General features: G+C 40.8%; 1 long non-coding RNA gene across 1 annotated transcript in view; it reads right to left on the bottom strand.

Annotated features, from left to right (window-relative positions):
* Positions 1-22,264, bottom strand: part of LOC147304548 (uncharacterized) — a 109,725-nt gene that overhangs the window by 19,219 nt on the left and 68,242 nt on the right. Inside the window, exon 2 of the long non-coding RNA XR_015126804.1 lies at positions 1,043-1,130. This is a non-coding gene — a long non-coding RNA (uncharacterized LOC147304548). The remainder of the gene's footprint in view (positions 1-1,042; positions 1,131-22,264) is intronic.

The following is a 22,264-nucleotide window of genomic DNA, read 5'->3' as shown; positions in this document are numbered from 1 at the left end:
GAGAGGCTACGGCTGCTGTGAATACTCAGAATAAGATCTCTGACTGCAGACTGGATACATCTTGGAGGGGCTAGCTCAGAATAACATCTCTGAGCGCAAACTGGATGACATCTTGGGGAGGCTCACTGTGGTCGTGAGTTCTCAGAATCTGCTCTTTGAGCACAAGAATGACAACATCACCAAGCGCAAGGTTGATACATCATGGCGAAGCTCGCGGCTCTCCAACGGGAGATTGAGAGACCAGTGTTGGACTGTAGAACTGCTTTGAAATTCATATGAGCTGTTCGCACTAAAGTAAAAAGCACCATCACTTCATGCGGATACCCCTTTGGCGCCAGCTGCGGTCTCAAGGCTGGAGCTGAACAACAACACCCTGATAACGACTGTGTTTAGTCTGTTCCTTCCTGTTCCATCCAAGACCACCTGGGTTGGCTGGCAGACTGTTTACTGAGCCTGGCAGGGCGAAGGACACTGTCTCAGCTGAACTCTGGACACGCACACACACACATATACACTGATATGCACACTCTCATCTCCCCTCCCTTTCCAAACGCCTTCGATGCTTGTTCCCTCCTGGGGAACACGGCGGGTCTGAGCGCACGCTGGAATGGTAGTGCTGGGCAGGATGGCTGCTGTGTTTGCTTCAGATTACTCCTCACCCCCCACCCGACCCTGTGGCTTGTCACGTGTTCCATAATGTTGTGCTGTGGACATTTATGTGCTTTTTGTGCAGAGGAGTTTTTTTGTTTCCTGTTCTCATGTTGTCCTCCCAGGAGCCCAGCATGAGTAGAGCTCTCTTTTTTCCTCTTGTACTTTCCCATTGTAGTGTACATTTCAGTGGTTTTTCTGTAACGCTACCGATCTCCGACCTGTATCCCCATGTGATGTCTGTGTTGTGTGTTTAAGGTTGGGGGGGGGGGGGGGGGGGGGGTGTCCTATTTCACTGCAGGGCAACCTGCACGTGGCGAATAAAGCCTTGATTGATTGATTGATTGATTGATTATCTTCTCTATTTGAATGTAAATTTACAAAATGTACTTACTTGTAATGTCTCCTACAGGGACAGCTCCATTCATGAATTTCCTCTGTGGTCTTCCTCACTCCTGCCTGGCAGCTCCATATTCAACATCCTGTGTCATCAGAAAAGAGGAGAATACTTGTTCACAGCACTGTAACTCTACATTTTTGTTTCTTTATCTGACAACCACAAAATGTAAAGGGCAGAAATCTTGATAACCTTACATAGCAACACACTCCAGCTGTGGCCAAGTGTTTGCTCAAAAGGGGTTGTTTGATTGTTTTCTCCGTATTTACCATCAATAAAGTTCATCCTGTATGTAATTACTAATAGGTTACATTCTATAGGAATCTTTTTTTCTTTCTTTGCCTCTGACACATTCGTTCCAGTCACTTCCACAGCCACAGGAATCATAATTCAAGCACACAGGCATGCAGACTGCTTCTATAAACATTTGCTGTCAGGAGCTCAGCGAATTCCAGTGGTACAGTGAGAGGAATAGTGATAGTCCTGTGAATATGCCTTGCTACTAAATACTTCACAGTTAACTGTCAGTGGTATCAAAAGAAAGTAGTGATTGGGAACAAAACCAACTCAGCCACAAAGTGTTAGGCCACTTGAACTCACAGAGCAGGGTCAGCTGGTGCGTAGGGCACAGTTTGCTAACTTTCTACAGACAGGATCACTACAGACCTCCAAATGTTATGTGGCCTTTAGATTAGCTCAAGAAGAGTGGATAGAAGGCCACCACAGGACTCTAGAGCAGTGAACATGTGTTCTCTGGAGTGAAACTTCACTGACAATCCAATGGACAAGTCTGGGTGTGGACAGCAGTACTACTCTGACTTACACTGTACCAAGTGTAAAGTTTGATGGAGGGGGTGGGAGGGTTATGGTGCGGGGCTATATGACTGAACTCATGAACAACAATTCTTTTTTTTATAGATATGTGGTCCTCAGAGGACAACCACCACAAACATGTGCTTTATACAGTGGGGCAAAAAAGTATTTAGTCAGCCACCGATTGTGCAAGTTCCCCCACCTAAAATGATGACAGAGGTCAGTAATTTGCACCAGAGGTACACTTCAACTGTGAGAGACAGAATGTGAAAAAAAATCCATGAATCCACATGGTAGGATTTGTAAAGAATTTATTGGTAAATCAGGGTGGAAAATAAGTATTTGGTCACCTCAAACAAGGAAAATCTCTGGCTCTCACAGACCTGTAACGTCTTCTGTAAGAAGCTTTTCTGTCCCCCACTCGTTACCTGTATGAATGGCACCTGTTTGAACTCATCATCTGTATAAAAGACACCTGTCCACAGCCTCAAACAGTCAGACTCCAAACTCCGCCATGGCCAAGACCAAAGAGCTTTCGAAGGACACCAGGAAAAGTATTGTAGACCTGCACCAGACTGGGAAGAGTGAATCTACAATAGGCAAGCAGCTTGGTGTGAAAAAATCAACTGTGGGAGCAATCATCAGAAAATGTTTGACCTCTGTTATTGCCAACAAAGGTTATGTTACAAAGTATTGAGTTGTATTTTTGTTATTGACCAAATACTTATTTTCCACCCTGATTTACGGATAAATTCTTTACAAATCCTACCATGTGAATTCATGGATTTTTTTTTCACATTCTGTCTCTCACAGTTGAAGTGTACCTCTGGTGCAAATTACTGACCTCTGTCATCATTTTAGGTGGGGGAACTTGCACAATCGGTGGCTGACTAAATACTTTTTTGCCCCACTGTAGATGCAGTCTTGTGGGACAAATACAAAACAGTAGACAGGCACACACTGGAAAACAACGACCATAAGCCTCAAGAATAGAAAGGTTAGACTGGACTTTGATTAAACAAAAAGAACTGAAAAAGCCAGCACAGTTGTGGAAAAACATCCTTTGGACAGATGAAACCAAGATCAACCAGAACGATGGCAAGAAAACAGTATGACGAAGGTGTGGAACGGCTCGTGATCAGAAACATATCACATCATCTGTAAAACACAGTGATGGCTCGGGTGTGCATGGCTGCCAGTGGCACTGGGACACTGGTGTCTATTAACGATGTGACACAGGACAGAGGCAGCAGCGTGAACTCTGAGGTGTTCAGAGACAGCCTGTCTGCTCACATCCAGCTAAATGCAGTCAAACTGAATGTTCCATAGTTCAGATGATACAGGTATTGATCAGGCTTACTGAAATTTATTTAACACACCACCTTTGTTGATGATGACAGCTTCAAGATACATCCCGTATAGAGTACCTAGTTGCATTGTTCAGGTGTTTTGACCCCTTCTGTGAACTCTGAGCATTAGTCCTTTCCTTTTATTTTTCAGTTGGATTCGGGTCAGTTGATTGGCTGGGTCATGTCTCTGCAGTGTTGGGAAGGTTACTTTTAAAATGTATTCCATTACAGATTACAGATTACAACTGTAGCTGCCTCCACCAGTGTGTGAATGCGAGAGTGGATGAATAGTGGCATTGTAAAGCGCTTTGGGTGCCTTGAAAAGCGCTATATAAATCCAATCCATTATTATTATTATTATTATTATTATTATTATTACATGCCCCAAAATGTATTTTGCAACATATTCCGAATACGTTACTCAGTGACAGTAACGTATTCTGAATACTTTGGATTACCTATTATATTATCATGCTTTTTACAGCTACATGAATGTACTATTGCTGTGTGATTTATTACTATTACTGAAGGTTACTCTCCATACCAATACCAGCTACATGTTTAAATCTTAATATAAATGAGTAACAGTAGGTGGACATTAGGTAAGGCTGCACTTTTTGCAGCGATCTCGTATAGAAAACTATTTCGCGCGTATATAAAACAGGTCCGCGGCTCCGAACCGTAGTAAAGGGACCTCTGGCTGATACGTCGGGTTCTTGTCGGGCTCGCAGCTGAAAACTAGCTTTACTTTGTTGTCTGGGTCAACTTTGCTAGCGAGAGACAGAGAGAGGCGTTGAAAGGCTGCTGCAACGGAACTTATTGTTTCAGAGGAAAACAGGAACACAGCGTACAGTCGAGTCTTAACAGCTTACTTACAGCTGGGCTCGTCAGGCTCTCTTTTTGGCTGCAGTGGTTATTATTATATTTACATGCTTCCAGCTCCCGTTTCTGCTCGGTGACAGCTCGTACTTTTCCTTTTTCTCCCTCTTAACCTTTTAAAAGGGTAACTGTAACGGAATACAGTTACTCATATTTTGTATTTTAAATACGTAACGGCGTAGTGGCAGTAGTCAGGCCTGCACGTGGCTACTAAACTGAATTTCCAAAGAAAGTGATTTAAAGCAAATTCATGATTTAATTAACTATTTTTATTGTTATTAATAAATTTCAAAACTGTATTTAATATTCTTTATATTTGTAAGCTTAAGCTAGCTGTTATACCGGGGTCTAAGGGTATGGGAGCACAACATAAGGGTTAAAAAGAGACTCCTCGCTGTCCCCAAAACAAGAAGACCAGTCGCAAATTCAGAACCTAAGGTGAGGTTTACTGCTGCTCCAGTAACACCAAAAACTAAAAGCATAAACTCTAGGGTGAGCCAAGGCAATCTATTCCAACCACATGCTGCCTAAACCCTGAAAAAAAACCAAACAAAACAAAAGTGCTACCCCGAACTCCCTCTCTATATAAACCAGAGAAAACTGTGAAGAAATAAATTAGCAGTTTAACGGCTACAACATTCAAATGTGTCAACCTTCCCGCTTTACAAAATATCTGTTGTTTCCAGCTGTCGGTTTGACAGGGCGTATCATTTCAGAAGATGTCACCAATTTAGCTTTGACACTTCCTTTCCCCTTGATCCTGGCACTGCAGCTGAATGACAAAAGGACAGAAGGCACCACCTGCTCATTCCTGCTATGACTGAACAACAATAGGGAAGAAGATGGAATAAATGTCTTGATGGATTTTCATCCTGGTATCACTGCGTGGAGCAGTGAGTTGTCATGCGTCTTAACTTCTCCATTAACTGTTAATCAAAGCAGGAGGTTTTTTTTGGTTTTGATTTGGCTTTTGAAGGGGGGGGGAGGCATCAAGGCTGAGGAGGAGCAGCCTTTTCAGATGCTGCTGGTTTATGAGCAGCATCTGAAAATGCACACTAGAGCAGGGCAACATGACCAACAATATTTATCATGATAACGATAAATTTGCGATAACGATATAACCGACGACATAACTAACACTAGACAAAATACTTTACAACTCCACAACTTTATTAGTGCAAAAAACCCATCAATGTATTTTCACTTAAACAAGCAGCTGTTTTTTGCATTAAAGTTATATAAACTTTAACAGTGCAAATGCAAATTCTTTGCTGACAGTTTAACCAAAAGGCATTTCCAGTGGAAACTGGCCGACACATCCTCAGCATAACCATGTATAATATCCACACAACTTAAAAAGAGGTTATACACACACAATACGGTAATATTATGTTGAAGCACAGTACGTATCACTCCGCGAGGCTCCGCCTACGACAGCTGTAATGCTCCCACAATCCATCAAGCGGTGCGGCTTCGTAGCTCAGCAAAGTCGCACTGAAACACTTGACAGATTTTCGAGCGCCGTGCACATAAAATCGTTTCGAGGTCAGTAAACACAACCAGAGTTCATACATAAGGCGCACGGGATTATAAGGGGCTCTGTCGACTTTCAGAAAAATCAAAGGATTGATTTTAAGTGCGCCGTATTTTCCAAACAACACGGTAATAACGACGGCCCGCTAACATGCGCTACCAAAAATAGTGCTTTGTTGTGTATCTGACGGACGAAAGCCAAACCAGTTCCACACCAGTGAAGCTGCAGCATTTTTACAAACCAGTTCAGGTTCATCTGTTTCATTCAACGATCTGCTTTCGCCGCCATGTGTGTATGAAAACAAAGGCTCTGCACATGCGTGTTTTACCCATATTCTATCGCCATATTTCATTTTCTTATCGTTGCCCAACATTATACCGGTATTACTGTGAACGGTATAAAATGGCCCAGCCCTACTGCAGAGATCCTCTTATATTTATTACTGACTTTTAAGCTGCTACTATGTTACTAATAAACAACTATGATTTTCATTATTTGACAGTTTATTTAAAGCTAAAGTGTGTAGCACGTTTATAAAGAATTTACAAACATTCTAAATTAATAAAATAAAGAAGACCTTATCTAATTGTCAAGGAGAACGAGATCCCCCGATTCTACTCAGAAGTGGAATAAAATACTTCATATCAGCCCTTTTATGGTTCAAGTAATAGAGTGCTATAATAGAATATATCTATGTGTGATTCTGCTAGTAGTTAATTATGCATAAATCTAATCAATATATTGAATAAGGAAAAATAACCTGTGTAATGTAATGATTGACCGTTGCCCTAGTTTGTATTGTGTGTGTGTGTATTGAGATGAAACGAGGAAGTGCAGTAAAGTACTGCTGAAAGAGGTTGGGAAGTACAGGAGATACAGGAACATGTCCATGTACTGTAGGTTCTCAGTCATCCAGGTCATCGTACTCTAAGGAGCATGGAATGAAAAGCGTCTGGTCTCCTGCAAAGGTTTTCCTCAGTGTTTCACTTATAAGGATCCAGATGTTCTTGTTTTTGTTTTGTTATGTTGAGTAATAGTTTCATTGGTTCTCTAAAGGCCTTTCAAAGGGTTTCTTTGAATATTGGCTGCACTTCCATTCATTTTCAATCCTTTCCTTGTATCTGACCATTTTCAGACAAACCTTTTTTGTTTGCTTGTTAAGCCATTTGACACTGACCTACAAATCACTCAAACATTGCATCTAACTTGTTCAGCTATCGTGTCTCTACATAACAGAAAAGGTGGCAAAGAATACATTGTATAGATTATGTCCATATGCACTTTCTTAGCAAAAGCCTCTCGTAGAACCGATCATTTGTTTGCATTTCTTTAGTTAAATATATAAAAACGTCATGCTTAAAATTACATTTTTGTACCAACAAGATGATAAAAGCATATCAACACAATAGAACAGTCAGTCATGGATTGGCCTCACGATACCCCACACCTCAAGGTCATTGAAACAGGGGTCAATTTGACAGAGAACAGAACAAAATGCATCAAACTCAATGGATCAGAAAAGCTTTGCATTGTCCTCTGAAAAGCCTGGAGAACTATTCCTGAAGACTACTAGAATAAATTAAAAAAAAACATTTGCCTTAGAGAGTTCAGGATTTGTTGAAGAATAAAGGTGACTTTCAAGCTCGTTTGGATAAAAAACTATTTTTCTAAAAGAAATGCTAAACTTATTTCCCATTTTCCTGGCAAATATGGATGGCTGAAGAGCTAGAGGAAATGATTGTAATGTAATATAACTTGCTGATCTTTAATGATCACATTGAAAACATTGAACACACATGGAGCTCTCCTCACACAAGTCCATTAAGCCAGTTACAGCAGGGCAGGTGAGAAGGAGTCACGCGGGTGGATACAGTGGAGTCTGTAGTGCTCGCAGGAATCTGTCTGTGTGTCAGTATGAAATTTTAATGATGGTGGGTGGTTGGCCATGAGCACTGAGACATCTGTATTAGGAGCTGTACTGGCTGGCAAGCTGGAAGTCCTTGGAGAGACAAATGAGGAGCTCATCCAGGGAAGGGGAGCTTTGATCAGCTCCTCTTATTTCCATATGACAATACACCAACCGCTCGTCCCGCTAAATGAAAGACTGCATGGATTATGACTAACTGGGTTCAAGCGGCAGAACTGCATGCGCTCACTGCTTGGACAAAATTGAGAATGATGATCCATTGCACCGTTGAGTTCATCCTGTGCCACTTCAGCTTTATTTTCACAGTCCTGATCAAAGGTTTAAGACCATTTAAAAAATGTCAACAAAATCATATTTTGCATGGTTGGATCTTAACAAGGTTCCAAGTAGAGCTTCAGCATGAAACCAGAAGAAATGGGCGTGAGACAAAAAAATTTTTTGAGAATGCAATTTATTGAAAACAACTGAAACAGGCTGTTTTACAGCTGAGTATTGAACACTATTGAAGTGCTGAACAGACAATAAATTCATTTAATCCTTCATTCAAAAGCCTTTGTTGGTGATGAAAGCTTCAAGTGGAGAAACTAGTTGCATGCATTGCTCATTCTTCCACACAGTCTTCAAACCCTGAAGGTTCTGTGGGCCACTTCTATGAACTCTGATCTTTAGCTCTTCCTATAGATTTTCAGTTTGAGTCAGGTCAGATAATTGGCTGGGCCATTCTAGCATCTTACTGATGGAGTTAGATCAGTGGGAGTGTGTCTCACTCACTCCTGATATACAGCTTGACCTCATCCATCTACAGCAGGTGGCTCATGATCACTCTGCTCCTGAAGCTACATTCATAGCTGTTTTTATGAGCTGGCTTAGAGGATTGAGGCTATGCAGAACACCAGTGGGCACAATGCATTGCTTTGGTATAATAAGCAGCTGATAGTGACTTCTGCCATTGTCTTCCAGTTGTCTCCATTGTTGTCTTCCACAGTCCTACAGGGTTCCTGTTTAATGTTATCAGCATACTGTTAGTCTTGTACAGTGCCAAGCACTCCAGTATCCATGTGTGAGTCATCGGCTTTCTTGTAGCCAATCCAGGTGGTGCTAAGGTTGGTCTGTCTGGTCTTATAGTGCTGGTGTACTGTTCTATCAACCAGGACCTGGTGCTTTGACCCTTTGGTTTTATTTTCAAAGCCTTTCTGACCTGTCCTTGTGTGGATGCTTGTGTTGGTTGCTGTGATGCCCTAAAGGACCCTACATGTTGTATTGAGGCAGGGTAGTCGGCTGATAGTTTCTTGGTGTCGTACCCTTGTGGCATACTTGAGGTTGTTCTGTCCTGTCTTAGCTGGTCTCCATGAGTTTGACCACAGTCTTCATTATCAGCTCAGCAGATGCAGAATTGCAGGGCTTGAGAATTATTAAGTTCAATAGCACTCCACCTCTCTGGCAACTCTCAGGCCCTCCAAAGTATGGAGGCCTATCTCCCCTCACCACACTCCCTGCCGGTGACTGATGCCCTCAGGGGTCGGTGCGTTGGTGGTTCTTGGTGTCCGGGGATGGGCGCTCAGGTATGTACCAGCTCACTTGGCGGGGCCTGGCGCCTGATGCTCGGTCAGGCCTCTTCCGGGGCAAAGGGGGCCCTCGGGCCTCTGGGCCTGCGGCTCGGTTCACTCTGGCACAGCTGGCTGCCAGCAGAGCCGGCGGGCACGCCTGTCCGGCCCCCTCTGGCTTCTGCTCCGTAGCTACTGGGTGACCCCTCATCTGGGGCTCTCCTCAGCTCTTCCCAGGAGGGTGGCACGGATGCCCCTCCAGTGGTCCTCCTTGGGCTCTCGTACTCTGGGGCCTCTGGATGTCCTCCATGCCTGCTTCATGCCCTGGGGGACGGGGCTATGGCTCTCTACATCCTCTAGCAGACCATTACATGGGGAAACCTTTTGAATACGAGCGCGCTGATCCACACAGGTGTGCACACGGGTGTTCACTGCTCATAGACATAAACTACACCTTTATTGGCTGCTACTTCCAAGCACATTGTGCGCTGTCTGTCCTGCGTGCTACACAACAACATTCAGTATTTAGTATTTACTGCTGTTTACACTTAGCTAGATTAACGTGATGGTGTTGTGTTTAGTATGTTGCTCTCTTCTTTTTCTCTCAACAGCTGATCCAGGAGATTTTTTTTCTCTTCTTTCTCTTTTTAAGTTTCCTTTCTCACTGTCCCTCTTCCCTTCTGTTTTTCTTGTCCTTCATCTTTCTCTCTCCCTTTCCTATCCCTCACTCATGTCTGTCCCGTCTGTAACAACTGAAAATAAAATAAAATAAATAATAACAACAACTGTCGATCAAATGGACTACAGCTTTCTTGGCTGCTGCCTCAAAGCACATTGTGCGCTGTCTATCTTGCGTGCTGCACAATAGCGTTTAATATTTAGTATCTACTGTTATCTACTGCTAGCTAGTTTATTGTGATGGTGCTGTTTTTTTTATTATGTTGCTCTTTGTTGTTTGCTTTCTCTTCTGTTTTTTTTCTCCATACAGGTGACCCAGGTGTTTTGTTTTTTTGTTTGTTTGTTTTTTTTTCTTTCTTCCCCCCCTTCTCACCGTCTCTTCTCCCCTTTGGTTTTCTTTCTCTCCCTCTCTTTCTTTCATTCTTTCTCCCTGTCCTATCCCCCAGTCATGTTTGTCCCGTTTGTAGCAACTGAAAATAAAATAAATTCATAATTATAATAAAGGTCAATCAAATGGACCAATATGGCAAGGCCATGATGATCCACTTGGTAAAATAAATCTGCTTGGCATCTTTCTTGGCCTTAAGACAACAATTCTGATGACTAAAGATCCAAACGGGACACAAAAAAAAAAAAGAAAAAAAAAAAAGAAACAACAAAACCACTTTTAACCCCTGAGTTTGGCACACGTCATCTCTTTTCATGTGACACCCACTGGTGATTATTACACAAACCTTTCATGTGTTACTGTTTAGGCTCAAATCGGCTTCACGTTTGAAGGCTGGCAGCGATGACATATTAACTCTCCCAAAATGTGTCAAACCAAAATGCAGTGAGCCTGTTTTAAAAATGTAAGGAAAGTACAGATATTGTACTTGAACTTAATTACAATTTTCAGATACCTGAAAATTGGTATCTGAAGGGTGGTCTTGGAAGCATGGGGACCCTCAAAAATGTAAAATGTTGATCCCATTTTACACAATTTCTGTTTAATATTCAGCATCATATTCTACAGTGGGGCAAAAAAGTATTTAGTCAGCCACCGATTGTGCAAGTTCCCCCACCTAAAATGATGACAGAGGTCAGTAATTTGCACCAGAGGTACACTTCAACTGTGAGAGACAGAATGTGAAAAAAAAATCCATGAATCCACATGGTAGGATTTGTAAAAAATTTATTCGTAAATCAGGGTGGAAAATAAGTATTTGGTCAATAACAAAAATACAACTCAATACTTTGTAACATAACCTTTGTTGGCAATAACAGAGGTCAAACGTTTACTATAGGTCTTTACCAGGTTTGCACACACAGTAGCTGGTATTTTGGCCCATTCCTCCATGCAGATCTTCTCGAGAGCAGTGATGTTTTGGGGCTGTCGCCGAGCAACACGGACTTTCAACTCCCGCCACAGATTTTCTATGGGGTTGAGGTCTGGAGACTGGCTAGGCCACTCCAGGACTTTCAAATGCTTCTTACGGAGCCACTCCTTTGTTGCCCGGGCGGTGTGTTTTGGATCATTGTCATGTTGGAAGACCCAGCCTCGTTTCATCTTCAAAGTTCTCACTGATGGAAGGAGGTTTTGGCTCAAAATCTCACGATACATGGCCCCATTCATTCTGTCCTTAACACGGATCAGTCGTCCTGTCCCCTTGGCAGAAAAACAGCCCCATAGCATGATGTTTCCACCCCCATGCTTCACAGTAGGTATGGTGTTCTTGGGATGCAACTCAGTATTCTTCTTCCTCCAAACACGACGAGTTGAGTTTATACCAAAAAGTTCTACTTTGGTTTCATCTGACCACATGACATTCTCCCAATCCTCTGCTGTATCATCCATGTGCTCTCTGGCAAACTTCAGACGGGCCTGGACATGCACTGGCTTCAGCAGCGGAACACGTCTGGCACTGCGGGATTTGATTCCCTGCCGTTGTAGTGTGTTACTGATGGTGACCTTTGTTACTTTGGTCCCAGCTCTCTGCAGGTCATTCACCAGGTCCCCCCGTGTGGTTCTGGGATCTTTGCTCACCGTTCTCATGATCATTTTGACCCCACGGGATGAGATCTTGCGTGGAGCCCCAGATCGAGGGAGATTATCAGTGGTCTTGTATGTCTTTCATTTTCTGATGATTGCTCCCACAGTTGATTTCTTCACACCAAGCTGCTTGCCTATTGTAGATTCACTCTTCCCAGTCTGGTGCAGGTCTACAATACTTTTCCTGGTGTCCTTCGAAAGCTCTTTGGTCTTGGCCATGGCGGAGTTTGGAGTCTGACTGTTTGAGGCTGTGGACAGGTGTCTTTGATACAGATGATGAGTTCAAACAGGTGCCATTCATACAGGTAACGAGTGGGGGACAGAAAAGCTTCTTACAGAAGACGTTACAGGTCTGTGAGAGCCAGAGATTTTCCTTGTTTGAGGTGACCAAATACTTATTTTCCACCCTGATTTACGAATAAATTCTTTACAAATCCTACCATGTGGATTCATGGATTTTTTTTTCACATTCTGTCTCTCACAGTTGAAGTGTACCTCTGGTGCAAATTACTGACCTCTGTCATCATTTTAGGTGGGGGAACTTGCACAATCGGTGGCTGACTAAATACTTTTTTGCCCCACTGTATATATCGCTTCTGTTTGCTATTTATTCCTGTTAAATAGCACTACTGGCATGGAGCACCTACAAAGGGCTATTCTATTCTGTTCATTTAAAATTTATTGTCATAAAGCAAAGAACCAAAATTAGAAAAACGTTTTCCAAATATTTATGGACCTAACTCAATATCCCGCCCACCAACAGGCGTCATGATGAAGAGATAATTAATGTTATTCACTTCACCTGTCAGTGTTCAAAATGCCTCACTGGTGTATATAATGGAACCTAACAGTAGCTGTTAAAATGTTGCTGATAATACTGTAAACCAGTGGGAAACTGTGAGAAGTCACATAATTAAGGTTCCAGCCAGAGTATAGTGTCAGAAATACTACTTCCTACTACTTTCCTAACAAAGGTAATAATGCACGGTTAGACACAGAGAATGTTGTGCTGATAGACGCTGCAAAGTACTCAACTGAAATCAAAGGAAGATCCAGCACTTGAGAACAAGATAATCAGCCTCCAATCCCTCTCCTCTTTGATTGCAACCCCAGGGCCTTGAGTCGGTACAGGAGCACTCATTAAAAGCCTAACAGAGAGTCCAGAATGATCCTGGCATATTGCATCCTTTCTAACCTCATCCACAGTACATATACAGAGGTCTGTACGGTGGCTGGGAAGTGCAAATCACATTTACAACATCAACAACAAACATGTTGTCAATTTTTTTAGTTTTTTAATGTAAGTTTTCGGAAATGTTATTTTGTTGTTGATGTTGTAAATGTGATTTGCACTTCCCAGCCACCGTAGGTCTGAGAGGTAGACTAGCAGGGATTAAAACTCATGAAGCAAGTTTGTAGTGTTGAATAAGCTTAAGGTTAGAGAGAACAGCTAACAGTGCCCTGCTGTTTATATTTTGAACTTCCATATATGTTTCCCAAACAGCATTAAAACATGTTTAAAATTTCAGTATTCTGGGAACCTAAGTGAGTTATATTTGTATCTTCTAATAATCAGAATACTTTATGAATCCCAAAGGAAATTATCTGTTATTATTTATTATTATAAATATGTTCAGTATTTTGTGCTTTGTCTGTTTTTTCCCGCTGAGAAGACTTGTTTGAGTTTCAAAGTATTTTTTACATGCTTTGTATGACTAATAACTGCCTGCTTTACTGCCTGGTTTCAGTTATTGTGTAAATGTCCTGTTTATAAGGTTGGAGAAACCTGCAGTCAGCTGAGACTGAAGAAGTCACCTGATGATGATGAAACGTTTCTCCCACTGAAAACGTCCAGATGAACAGCATCAACCTTTTTGGGTGTTGCTGATTTACCCATGAAACAATATGAATGTAGCCTCTATTTATAATTCATTAAATCATTATTATTATAAAACTTCTATTAACTCACCAGCAAACAAATAATAATAATGGATTGGATTTATATAGCGCTTTTCAAGGCACCCAAAGCGCTTTACAATACCACTATTCATTCACACACTGGTGGAGGCAGCTACAGTTGTAGCCACAGCTGCCCTGGGGCAGACTGACAGAGGCGAGGCTGCCATATCGCACCATCGGCCCCTCTGGCCAACACCAGTAGGGTAAAGCGTCTTGCCCAAGGACATAACGACCAGGACAAAGAGTACGGGGATCGAACCGGCGACCTTCCAGTTACAGATGCGCTTCCCAACCCCCTGAGCCACGGTCGCCCGCTACAAACAGCTAATTTGATAAACTGTATATGTTTAGCAAGTGACTGCTTGTAAGTATCACTTTTAGTTTGTCTTTAACAATCCAACGTGTTGCACGTCTATTTCATCCCATGTCTACTTGAAATGTGAATAACCAAAGTATATAATGACTGTGAAACTGTATTACTCTTCAGCACTATTGGAAAGCAATACAGTCCTGATAGATGTTTGAGTCTTATCACAGAATTATCATTATTTTTATGGTCAAATTAGAACAAATGTAATTAAATTGGCCTGCTATATAAAACAGCTTTAACTGTACTTGTAAATTATAACTACCTGTGGGAAATTCACAACAAACCAAAGTGACTGGGCACATATATAGTGGAAGTCTACACGCTTTCATTGACAGCAGTGGAGTTTCTTCAGGTCTATCGATGGCTGTTTCCAAGCTCCCTTTAGTGCAGCAGCTGCAGAGCTTAGATCCCACTAGAATATTATGAAACTGACCTAATTTTCAAGGCTTGCTGCAGGCAGTGAAATTGTGCCTTTTGTAGTTTTCATTTTAGCCTAAATAATTGATTCAACCCTCCTTTGCCTGTAATCTTTCATTTAGAATACCAGCCAGTGACAGACTCAAGGTTTGTGCCATTATAAATTAAAATGGATAAATGTGTAATAACTGCTGTTTCAATCAAATTTTAAACTCATGTGACATGATTTAAACTTCCTGGCAAAAAATTTAAAAGCCACATCTTAGTCATATGTATGCACTCATTATTTCTAGAAATGCGGGGGTTTAAAGTTAAACTTTAAATGCAACAAAGATAATAAGACTACTAACCTTTAGCCAAATGTGTCACTGGATATCTGACACATATTTGGTTCACTGTAAATCATGTACAACATGAAGCATGCCTGCCCAAAAAGAGGCCTGCTGGCTCTCTTCCCCATATGGTGGATATACACAACACCCAAAGTTTGTTTAGTAACTCCAGTCATGTGCTCACCCAGTGACCAGGGTCTGATGAAAGATTCAGAGTAAGATTATGGAAACTACCATTGCTGCTCATGCTTCTACTGTGTGTGCTCGTCTGATATCGCTTTCTGTAAATACAGCTCATGCTTCAGCTGTCTGCAGCAAGAAACCCACAGACACAGCTAACAGGTGGATGTGAGTGTTCTGCTGACAGCCCCTCAGCTTCCATCTCATTGAAACAACTTATCAGTGGAGAGAGGCCCGAGTGCCTCAAATGGATTTGACCAGTCGGAATTGAAACAACCATTTTAATATTACTCTGTAGGAGCTTCTAACTGTAGACTTTCTGTTTTCCTCACTGTCTTCCTGTGAGACATGTATCAAATCGTATTCAAAAATCTAAATGATCCACTTGTCAGCTCGACCCTCTTCCCACTGTGCTAGTAAAGCTTGTGTTCCCTCATTGGCTCCTCTCATAACTAGTATTATCCACTCTTCCCTTAACACTGGGATTTTTCCTCCATCCTTTAAAACTGCTTCTGTCACTCCGATTCTCAAAAAGCCTGATGCAGATCCCAATAATTTTAATAATCTCCACCCTATATCAAACCTCCCCTTTATTTTAAAGATCCTTGAGAAAGTTGTTGCCTCCCAGCTTCACTCACATCTCAAAGACCATAATCTCTACGAACAATTTGCATCTGGTTTCCGCCCCATCATAGTACAGAAACTGCTTTGTTAAGGATTACTAATGACCTTCTGATGGCAGCTGATTCTCATCCTTCTGGATCTTCGTGCGGCATTTGGCACAATTTCTCATAATGTCCTCCTGAGCAGATTAGCATCCATTGGCATTAGTCACACCTGGTTCACCTCATATCTCTCAGACCGCACCCAGTTTATCCAACTTCAGTCACACTCTTCAAGTCTCTATCCTGTTTCTGCTGGTGTGCCCCAGGGTTCAGTATCAGGGCCTCTTTTATTCGTTATCTACATGCTCCCCCTTGGTTGAATATTCCAAAAATATATATAATATAATATATTATCAGTTTTCATTGTTATGCTGATGACACCCAGCTCTACATTTCCTCCAAACCTAATTCATCCCTCCCACCTACTTCCCTCTCGAACTGTCTTATGGAGATCAGATCCTGGTTCTCCTCCAATTTTCTCAAACCTAACAGTAATAAAACAGAAGCCTTACTCGTTGGCACGGCCTCTACCTTAACAAAATCTCACAGTTTTTCCATTAAGATTAAAAATTCCCCCATCCTTCCCTCCCCGCAGGTTAAGAGTTTGGGTGTCATATTTGACAGTACTCTCTCATTCCAGTCTCACATCAATTACATAACCCTTTCTGCATACTATCACTTACGTAACATTAACCGACTTCGTCCCTTCCTTACTCCCCATGCTGCTGCCATCCTCATCCATAGTCTTATTACTTCCCAGATCGATTATTGCAACTCCCTCTTATTTGGTCTCCCCAATAAGTCCCTCCATAAAATTCAACTTCTTCAGAATTCTGCAGCTCGGGTCATAACTCGTACTCCCTTAAGAGACCATATTATCCCATTTCTTCAACAGCTTCACTGGTTGCCCATAGAAGCCAGGATAAACTTTAAAATCTTACATCTCATATGTAAGTGCATCCATAACCTTACCCCTCATCTCTGTGATCTGCTTCATATCACCACTGTTTCCTGCTCTCACAGATCTTCGTCTGCCACTCATCTTGTTGTTCCTTCTGCTCGTGTCATCACTGTGGGGAACAGAGCTTTCTGTCGCTCTGCTCCTCGGCTCTGAACCTCACTTCCTTCAGCCTTAAGAAATATAGATTCCTCAAAACCTACTTGTTTTAACTGGCTTACTCGATTTAATACAGATTTTACTTGCTGTCAAATCGTTTTTTGTTTTTTAATTTGTTGTTTGTGGTTGTAATTTGCTGGTTTCTGTATTTTAATCTATTTTATTTGACTGTTTTATTGATGTATTTTTCTCTTTGTAAGGTGACCTTGGGTTTTAGAAAGGCACCCTCAAATAAAATGTATTATTATTATTATTATTTGAGAAGTCTCCTAGATGTTGTTGATCTTAACAATGCAGACTGTCCAAGTATTAGAGAATAAGAATACATAGATTTAATATTATTCTTGATATAAATAAATATTAATTTAAGGCTGAAACCGAGAGTGAAATAGCTGGTCCAATGCTTCCTTTGCTTTAACTTTATTTTCTCTCACGTATTTACTTTATTGTTGGTGACTCCTTTTACACTGTGCCATGTCTAAATTTGCTGATTGAAAGAGCTCTCTCTGTTCTTGCCATGTTGCCTTTTTCATGTTAAACTCTAAGAACACCGAACGTGACACCTGAAACACAAAGGGAGAAGAACTGATAACCTGACAAGAGACAAAGGGGAACTGTCACAATATAAACACAGCAGGGTGATTAGGAAAAATAGAGATACATGGGAACACAGCTGGAACGAAAGACATAACGAGACGGGGGAAGTGAACTGAGCACACTGAACACGGGACTGTCAAAATAACACAGGAAGCACACCGAGACGTAAACTAAAACACACGGCTTGACACTGAGAAACACATGGGAACAAGAAAAAGAGAGAAACATGGGAACAGTTTAGGGATATGAGACACGGAGAGAGAGAGACAAAGATGGAAACAAGAGATGCTGTAGGAAACTAAACAACCTCAACATTAACCTGAATCACTAAAGATAAACAATATCATCAGAAACATATAGACATAAGAAAAGCAAACTAATTCTTCAAGGTCAAAACAATAAAACAACAAGTCCCAAAACACAAACACTGGCTCACAGAACCAGAACCGTGATATGGGCAATGTGAGACTGCAGGACAGTAAGACAGACGAGCTAATGACAGTCAGTAAGGAATCAAGGGGAGTTGTGTAGTTGTGTTTCACAGAGACACCACTAAGGGAAAACACTACAAATCCCATTATTACCATCAATGCAATGGTTCAGGCAAAGAGGAATAAATGAAACAGATTCAGCAGTGTAAAAACAGTCATGCAATTAAAACCCTAAATGTAAAAAAGTGTTTAAATTAAAAGTACACAATGTGTCTCATTTCAGAATCATATATTATAATTATTGCTTCAACACAAGCAGGAGCTAATCTTGTATAAAAACAATCATTTGTATGTTGAAAATAGTTATAAAGTGTCATTATTGCTGCATCTCTGATTCACATGTATGTTTTTATAGTTTCAGCATGAACTCTTTTATTTTCTTCTTTTTTTAATGTTGTGAGTTTTCACGTGGCATCCTGGTTGTTGTCCCCTTTTCCTCCCTCCACTAACCAAAGAAGTCCACTGTGGCATGATCCACTCTTCGACAGTGTTCTCTTCTACTCTTGTTTATGTTTACAATGTCTACAAGCTTGAGTAATTGTTGTAATATTTCCATACAAAGATTCATATATTTTTGTAAATTTCATATTATTTCACCGTGCAAGAACGCTTCTTTTGGTACATTTGGCACACAGCTTGAGCCAACAGAGCTAAAATATAAGCTCATCACTCTCAGGAATTAGATGCATTCATTTAGCAAAGATACCAGCTTACTGCTGGAGATTGGCTTCATGGTCATCAAGTTTAAATACAATGCTGTGCTTTAAGAGGAATAATCAAATAATTAAAAATTTATTCTAAATTTGAATAGTAAAGTCAAAACAGCAATGATTTGAGTGGAAATGGAAATCATCCATACCCATACTGGGGTATGGATCAACTGGATTAGACCCAGAGATTCAAGATTGAGTCTTTTTGCTCTGGATTTTGTAGCAGTTAGACCATCTTGAAGGAAAGATTATTGTAATGTGGTTTAAGTTATGTTCTTTGATTAGTTGTTTTTCATGGTTTTGTGTTTATAGTTCCTAGTCTTTAGTTTTCTGTCAGATTGAGTGTATTTCTTTTGTCATGAGTTGGATCAATAAGAGTGAGAAAGTCTTTTATTACACTCACAGCAAACATGGATGTTAAACTCACCAACTATTAAAACACAGTTATATCCTAAGACTCCCCAGCAAGTTGGCAAAATCAAGATTAAAATCCTTGACACATTTTGGTGGTACTTTGAATCTAGTTTAGAAGACAGGTGACAGCTGCCAACAACAACATACTGAAGCAGCCACCTTAACCAGTGATCCAGGGAGAGCTAATAAATGAACAAGCGCAGGGAAAGTGTTCCAAGAAAGACAGAGTGTTATGTCCACCACTAGTCGAGGAAGACTTCCTGGCTTATTTGTCAGATCAAACTTTTGCAGTTTAACTGGACAAAGACTCAGAAGTGTTTGGTGTTCAAAAATGAGTAAAACAGAGCCATCAGGGCAACATAAGAACAAACAGCAGACAGAGGAACCTAGAGAGACGGCTCACCATGCACACTGCCGTGGTCTTCAATAGAAAAACAGGCCGCTGGACAGACCACTGACCTCTATCATTTAGCAGTTAAATTGTCATTCTTAAGTTAATTGCTTTATTATTGCAAACAGATGGCAAATAACTGCCAACCTGATTGCACTCAATCACAGACTGAGAGCACACTGATTCCATCGTCTTCACACAGATCTCCTCCCGGTCTTCAAAGCAAACAATTCAAAAGCAGCACGACTTCAAATTCAGTGATATTGGCTGTCCCCGAATCACCAACCAGTTTCCTCAGACAGCTTTACTGTTGCAGTGCAGATTGTTGTTTTTTCTAAGTAAACTTTCCCAGTAAAGCCCAAAACATGGGTGAGTTATGCCCAGATGTAGCGTTACTAAACATTGCTTTCATACATTTATTATAAAGATGAAACATTTGAATATTGAATAACACATTTAGTAAAGTTCAGAATATTTTACTTTTCCACATACGGGCCAATTGACATATAAAAGTCGTTCCAAACAGACTTACAAAAAAACCCAAATAAATACAGCAACATATAACAACTGGGCTGACCATTGCTGCCAAGTAAGATACAACATCATAAACACACAGTAAGTTCACAGTTTACATATCAATGTCTGGTAACCCAGTGTTTGTGTTCTTTGTTTAAGTTATACTCTTTGAATTATGTTTTTCTGTTTGTATTGTATTTATGGTTCCTGGTTTCTGTTCTTGGTGAAGGTTTAATTCTGGCTCTTCCAGAACTCTCCATGTTTTGGATTTTAGCCAGTCCTACATGGAAGGCAATCCTCCCCCAAAATGCGTGACAATGAGTAACAATGTTCTAATCTTTTGCACCCGATGTGAAACGCCTCTGTGTGAATTTAGGTATTTTAAGTGGGAATGTCCTAATTTACTGTTTACCAGAAAATACACGTTTTAAAGAATTACATTTTACGGAAAAGTCTTTTCTTCACTTTTGATTTATGTAAGTACTGGAGTCCCCTAATATTGTGACAATTATATTAAAGATATATATCTACATGTCCAAATATGCTAAACAACATGTTTTCATAGGTTGCGCTAATTTCGTCACATGACTGTACGTGGTTAAGAGCCATGCTTACAGTTAAAGCTTTGTGCATGTCATCAAGCACCTTTGGAATCATGGGGCCTTAAAAAAGCAGTGAGCATCAGTCAGCGTTAAATAAAAAAACCCACCTGTTAAGCACAATTACAGACGACAGAGACTCACAGTGAGCGAATGGTGAAACTCCCGCAGTCTGAAATGAGTCTTCATTTGATCAAACTAGACAAATGAACTGTGAAAGTTATTGACACACAATGAACAACTCTTCATTTCATGAGGGAGGGAGAGCGATGGTAGCCATAATGCCAGACCCATTTTTCACAACTGTTCCTTTTTCAGAGTAACCATGCCATTAATAATACATTAGCTTTTTATGAAATGAGAACCGGGGCAGCTAAGTTTCCCCACGATGCATGTTGATACACATAATGTACAACTCAGCCCATTTATAAAATTGTGGCCTAATCTACACTTCTGATGACTGAAGTCATCAATAGAGTTGCTGATGACAGCATTAGTCATTAGTGTGAGAGTCGAGGTGGCAACCAGTCAAAGCATTAGCAGTGTGATGTAGGTGAGGAAGACATCCTCTCAACATACCTTACTGGCTTGCAAATCTAATCCAATGTAACTTTACTTAGAGAGCACTTTAAAAACAACATAGTTGAAAGACAGCAATAAAATACAAAAACACATAGTTTCATATTTCATATCAATGAAATATGAAAAGTAAACATAAAAACTGAAAATGATATTTACAATAAATAATACTAAAAAACCAAAAAATGATTAAAACCGACTAGATGCTAACTCTGGTACCAGTCTTGAAATGCAGAGAAGAAAAGGTGCATTTTTAAATCTGGACCATTTATAAGTGTGACTGTGAGGCCTTAACAGTAACAACATAAAGTCCATTGCAGTACTGAAGACAAGTGGTCACAAATGCTTGGAACGGCCTCTCTCCAAGCCACTAAAAGAAACAAACGAAACAGCTAAAAAAGCTTTGGCAGTTTGTATTTATGTGTTTCTTTATTTTTGTTTTTAAATGTTCACCCCAAAGTTGATGACAACTGATCTGACATGCAAGAGCACCAAGTGGGGAGGTGTTACACCTGGACCAATAGAGATAAGAGATAACTCTTTATTGTCATTGCAGTCATACCTAGTACAACGAAATTGGAAACTGTCCCACGTCGGCACTACGCACAAAACTACACAACACAAAATAGTAACTTAACTTAACAAATAAAAATGAGTGTATGTTTTTATTGCACAATAGTATCATTATTATTGTTATTAGACCCCCCAAAACTCCAGGGAGGTAGCCAATCAGGTCAGCTGTTAGCATGGATTAGGGCTATTGCGCTGTTGTAAAAGCTGTCCAAGGCCTAAATATAATAACCTCGGTGCTATTCTCTTTACAATGTAACAAGGTTAAAGCCAGCCACTCTGCTGTCTTTCAGGGATTCTAACACAGGCCTGAGAGCGCCAGGGTCACTGTGTTTCGTAAACCTTACTGTCATTCGCACAAAAATGAAATCAGACATTGTGTTTTTTAAATAAGTGATCCCAATGGGAAGGAAGTAAATACTAAGAAGTGGCCCAAGGATGGAACCTTGAACCACTCAACTTAGGAGGGAGCATGATGAACAGAAATGACCAAGAGAGACAGAAACCCCTTTGTCAGTCATGTACCAATTGAACATGGCAGTGCCTGTAATGCCAG

Source organism: Aulonocara sp. 'chitande type north' Nkhata Bay, linkage group LG22, assembly GCF_057382095.1.
Source record: "Aulonocara sp. 'chitande type north' Nkhata Bay isolate Kocher_YH1m ecotype deep benthic linkage group LG22, A_spYH_male_GT1.1, whole genome shotgun sequence".
Classification (NCBI taxonomy): domain Eukaryota; kingdom Metazoa; phylum Chordata; class Actinopteri; order Cichliformes; family Cichlidae; genus Aulonocara; species Aulonocara sp. 'chitande type north' Nkhata Bay.
This window is presented reverse-complemented; position numbering and strand designations above follow the sequence as displayed.